The sequence below is a fragment of the Xenopus tropicalis genome, chromosome 8, assembly GCF_000004195.4.
Source record: "Xenopus tropicalis strain Nigerian chromosome 8, UCB_Xtro_10.0, whole genome shotgun sequence".
In the NCBI taxonomy this organism is placed as follows: Eukaryota; Metazoa; Chordata; class Amphibia; order Anura; family Pipidae; genus Xenopus; species Xenopus tropicalis.
This window is the reverse complement of record NC_030684.2, coordinates 66,744,590-66,750,589: the sequence shown is the minus strand read 5'-3', so window position 1 is coordinate 66,750,589 and position 6,000 is coordinate 66,744,590.

Sequence of the window (6,000 nt, the reverse complement as noted above, 5' to 3'; positions counted from 1 at the left end):
GAGAGACAATATGAATCAATTTAATTGCCTTAGAATGGGTCTGAAAGGTAATTGCACTACACTACACTCTCCTGCAGTGAGACATGCAGTTGGAAAGGGCAAAAAATATCTTATAACATTGTTTAAAGCTTGACATCTCTTGCTGTTGTATGTGTGTGTATTAACAGTGTACAAGAACTTGTTTGAAGGTTATACTGTAGATCCCTACTCTAACTCTCTAACAATTAGATTTGTGGATTTGTGTCAGTTTTATAGCCTGTTATAAGAACTGATCTGGTGTTTGCAGGTCTCCATGGAACAGGTTACTGTACTCTAATCAAATAGCAGTGCCAGCTAAATTGGTTTCTATGTGATCTATCATTGTGAGTAAAATAAGGTCATTAAATGGTCACCTGGAAAGCACCGAAGAGTAAGTAAAGGTATCCTAAGTAAATAAAGAAATGCTCAATCTAGAGTAGCTGCTTCTAGGAGAATGGACTATGAGCTACGGCTACAGCTGATGCAAAAAAGTGACAAAAGGTTTTACAAAAAGCCTACCATTAAAAGATGTATCTTATTCTAGTTTAAACTCATTCTAGTTATAAAACTGGTTTGTGATATGATTTTGCAGGCATTATTAGGGCTGTTCCTACCATCAGGCAAGGTGAGATTTTTGCCTTAGGGCACAGCATGAGGCAGGTTACCAAGGGGCTGCAAAAAGTCAGACTCTTCTAGAGTAATTGCTCTCTCTGCACTAGTGAGGCAACTCCCCCCTGAACCGGCTCCAATATAAAAGAGGTAAGCGTGGGGGGTGGCAGGTGTCAGAAGGCGGCAGCAGCCCCTGGAAATTATCCAATTCATTGCAGTGTTTATGCCTAAAATAATAATACATCTATTTATAAAGCCATTATACTGTGCATATGTACTGTATGTCAGTCATGCCATCATCATTTTAATTTACCGGATACATTTTTATTATCCTGGATCCTGTCACAAGACAGCAAATTTGCTATTCTCAGGATACACAGAATTTCACTCTGGTGTAGGGGAGGAATACTGTATGAGTGAATCATCAGCCGCTATCAACTATACCTGTAGTGGAAGCAACTGCAAAGTCTGATGGAAGAGTGGTTCAAAATGAAATCCTGACCCCTTAAATAAAAAATTGGAAAGTGATTAGCTGTTAGAGTGTTAAAGAACCTGAAGCAGAGAATGAGAGATGGAGTTACCGGCAAGAAGGGGATGACATCCATATTTAGGGTGCATAGAAGAGTGAGATATGTATGAGTACCCAAAATGGAGAGAGAAGAGAGAGGTGCTTCATGAGGAAATAAGACTTATAATAGGGTGCACCAGAACTGTAAACAGAAGCTGTTAGGTGAAAATAATACTCATATATAAAATATAAGGTTCTCCTAGTGTACAGATATAATTCACACTGCACACATCATATAATATACACATTTCCATTCTCACTAGGGCAGAGGCAAAGTACATTGATTATAGAGTGTAGCAATGCTCTGCAGCCCAGCTGCTGTCCCTCCCTACAAGTCAGGGAGATTATTAGGAAAAAGGGGATGATACTTTATTATAGTTGCACAGTATTTAAGCTGTTTTTTGGAACAAATAATTAACAACTGTTCAGTGTCAAGTGAGTGTTCTGGGGCTTAACGAACAAAATGAAATACTGCATACTCATCATCTTCACATTTAACTTCCAATCCTAAAATAAACTGCATAGAAAAGAGAAAGTAGAATTTGGAGACAAAGAAATAGACATTCATTAGTAAGATGACACTCCCTAATGCCTATTACTCCCACTCATGCAAGCTAATTATACTGATGGCCAATTTTTAATAGATCTCAAAGTTTCGAAAAGTACAATAGGAAACAAGTATTAAGTGGGATAGAAATAGGACAATTAAAACGACACACATTATAGAGAGAGAGAGCAAGGATCATTTTGTCTGCAAAGCAATTGTAGAACATTAAATAGAATTGTTTGGCAATGTTAAAGGGTTACTGTAAGCAAAACAATTGATTAAAGAAAGTAATCTGCTGAAGCTTTGGTCAGAAAGCTTTGGTGCAATATAATATCTGTTGCTACCATTATATCTGTCTCTTGTAGCAAAGTGAAGAACTCCAGAAAGGCAACACATTCACACATAGGTGTTTACAGCACAGGTTTTTCTTTTACAGCACTGCTTTATTTTTTTTCCCTCTCTCTTAATATTTACCTGGCTCGCACCGCCATTATATGAACCATGAGACTAATACAGCATATACGGTCAATCAGCTGTTGCAATCTCCTAAATAGACAGTCTCTCTTGTACTGTGTAGTCCTCCTATAATTGGCATGAACAGTAGGTTGAACAGTAACCAGGATTCTACACCTAAATGTGGTTCCAGTTCCAAGATGGTTCAGGTCCCATAGCCCTCACAACAATATTTTTTCTCTAAAATATATACCCTAGCCTAGGTTACTCATTTTTCTTTTTAAGCCCCAGAGCAGTGGGGCCCTTATTTTGTATATTGTATTTTTTCTTTTTATTAGTCTGATACAGACTCAACCACAAGTTAAACTTATTCTGACCTCTCTCTACAACACCAAGGTGTGCAGGCTATGGTTTGCCCACCCCATTGACTAATTGCATCTCTGGTTTGTTAATAAATTGATATTTTCTTTTTTCTGTTAGGAGCTAAATTCTGCTTGGGTTGGGGTTGAGCAGAAAAGGTGGGTATGCCACTCTCAATCTTATTATGGAATGTTTGTGGACATAATGACTTACGCTCCAGAAAACCCACCTAGTGGTTAATAAAGTCCTGGCTCTAAAAAGGCCCTGGGTATGTTGGGCTTTTCTCACTACCCTAATTAAAAAATCAACAAACTTCAAATTACTTACCCTTTAATCAGACCCTCAAGGTCATTTCATTTTTATACACTGCTACCTCAATATGAAAGAAACAATATTGGCTAATATTTATATACAACCCTACACTGATAATCGTATAACACATCTGGCAACATATATATCAAGCTATCTCCACGCACTTGTATTAGTTGCCAGAGATTTCAACACTGTCCTAGATGAGCAGTTGGATAGGCTATGCAAACAGAATATAACCTACCAAGCTAAGCCTTACATATGGTCCTTTCTAGAATAGATATGGCCTTTGCATCAGAAAAATTACTTCTCAACATCCAGTCAGCCACATACCTTGCAAGAGGTATCTCAGATCACACTCCATTACAATTAATTTGGACCACCAGCTACCCCCCACAACGACACCATAAACCCTGGTATTTTAACCCAGTCTGGTTGAACATCGTTGATAATGATCAAGGTCTTGCATTAATTATTAAAGTATTAAAATCAATCTGTCTGTACCATTCACATTAGCAAGGGGCACTAGGCAAGGCTGTACCCTTTTGCCCTTGCTTCCCCTTGCCCTTTTGCCCTGGAGCCATTTGCCCAACATATACAATCCTACGTGCCTCCCCCAGCCTGCCCCTTATAAACACAGTGCAACTGGATGCAGGTAGTGCTGTATTTATGGGGAAAGTGCAAGTCCTTGTGCTCTGTTCTCTATGGCAAAACCAGTGCCCACAGGTGCTCGTCACATAGTTGTGCAAAGTGCAACAAAAATAGCAGCCTTTTTTTTTTGTTTGCTTCCCTTCCCACCAATGGTAATGATCTCTAATAATTATGTTGTTTCTGAGGATTTAGTAAAAATCATGCTTCCTATGGCAAAACCCCTGAAAATACCTTTCTATAGACTAACATTAGAATCATTGTATTCTAAACATTTTCTTCAGAATACCTTTAATCTTAATTTATACAATGGTATTTCCCACATGGGCCAAATGTTGCAAGTGCCATTTCCATAAACAGAAAATTAACTGAAATACAATATTTAGTCTGATAATAGAAAAGAACATCTTTGATAACAGGGTAATCCAAAAGTTAGCTAATATATATTTTAGACATTTCAATTAGCCATCAATAGATTAGTCACAATTGTAAATGCTATATGTATTCTGCAGAATGCATTACCATACCCAAGTAAACAGCCATTGAAGGTCCCTCAGTTTGTTTAAGATAGCAGCTGCCATTGTAGCTTGGTCTGACTTCACTTCCAGGCAGCAGCATACAGGCACAGAACAGTTTTCAGCTCAGATTATTCAGCAGAGATGAGAGACGGAAGAGCAGAAGGGAGATGCAGAGAGCAGAGAGGGGAGAGGGAAGGAAGAGAAGGGAGGGGGAGAGAGGAGCAAACTGAGCAGACTACTGCTGTGCCCTGAAGGATTTTGCTGAGAGAAGGAAGTCACAGTCACAGAAGATCATGTATACAGAATAAAAGGAAAGAAATGGGGTGTTTCTTTTCACAGAGGACTTTTATGGTTGTATTTACATAGACCTTTCTGGTAAAGCTTACTTAGTTTTTACCTTTCCTTCTCCTTTAAGACATATAAAAAAAATACTCAAAATGCATCTTGCTCTTTGATTTTATAGAAATGGCTGTAAAAAGCATTTGGCAACAAAATGTTGAATGATACAATTTATGTACATTGGCCCCCTTCCATGAGTTCAGATAAAGGGGAACCAGGGGTGAACTGGAGCTCTCTGTTATTGGTGGTGAAAGTGATCCTTAAAATGTGAAATGGTTTGGACAACAAATAACCTCTTGAAATGCACATTTCCTTAGCCGTTACACCTTACACTTATGGGGAGATTTACCATTAATGGTTATGGTGAGCTGTTGCAGGAGCAAGGCACATGGCACTGACCGGGGTGCAGGCACACAAAGCAGATTTCTGTGTTTATATTTTTACTTGTGAGAATCTATAGTAAATCAACACCAGCAGTTTGCCAAACTTTCAACTATTTTATACTTCACATTTTTTAATTGAAATAGATTTTGCTGCGTTGAGCACTGCTCTCTATAGCTGTGGGCAAACCTATTTATTGAACATGCTGTGAGCATGAAATGTATGTTCCCTGAAACAGGTTTAAAACAGCAGTTTACCTTTTAGTTAACTTTTAATATGTTACTGAATAGCCATTTCCTAGTAACTTTTCACCTTGTCTTTATTTTATACTGCATTTCAAAGTGCCGCCAGGAAAAACCACGGGGGTCAAAACATGATAAATCACCAGTCACTGCTTCCCATAGCAATGCTATGCCAATGCACCAAACAGCAATACTGAGTCAGAAACACATGCACAGCCATGGTTGTCACTGACAGTTCTGCAGTTGTTAAAGGAGACATATTATGTTAAAGAATGTACCAGTGTATAGAAATATAGAAGGATTGTGCTTAAAAAAAGTTGTCCCACCCATCTGTTCCACTTCCTGCTGCCTGAATTCTCTGGACTGGTAGGGGAGCCGGCCTATCCTACAGTGCAGTGTACTGGGTGCCGCACTTAGTGCTGCACTTTAGGATCAGCAGCCAGGCTGACCTGATAGGGAACTGAAGCCTGCCTTTGTGTGTGTCACTGCAGGGCTTTTATTGGCTACTCCCCTCCTATTGTGTTTTTGGCAGGAACCTTTATGACACGCCCACCCCTCATTTGAAACACGGACAAAAACCTGATAGGATCTATAGGGAGCTCAAATAAAGGGGCAATTTTTACAAATAGCATTAATTTTTAGAGCAAAGTAAAACCAGCACCGTATATTATTCATAATTGCCTACAGGATTAAGGTTTTTTTTTATTTATCCAATATGTCTCCTTTAAAGTATGTGTGCCATTAAGGTCATTGACATTCTTTGACTTTGTATGTGTAGGGTTGCTACCTTTTCTTAAGCCCCTTCCTGGCCAATGACCTACAGGCGGGAGGTTGGGACCAAAAGGGGAAGGTCTATGATGCAAAAAGCCCCCCCCCCCCCCCACATCATTGTGCCCTAGGCAGGTTCCTCTTCGGCCCACCCCTGGTTTTCCCTTTTATAATCTGTATAGCACCCCACTTGTATTGTTTTTTATAGGCTAACCTATGCCTTTTTTCAACCTGGGCCCA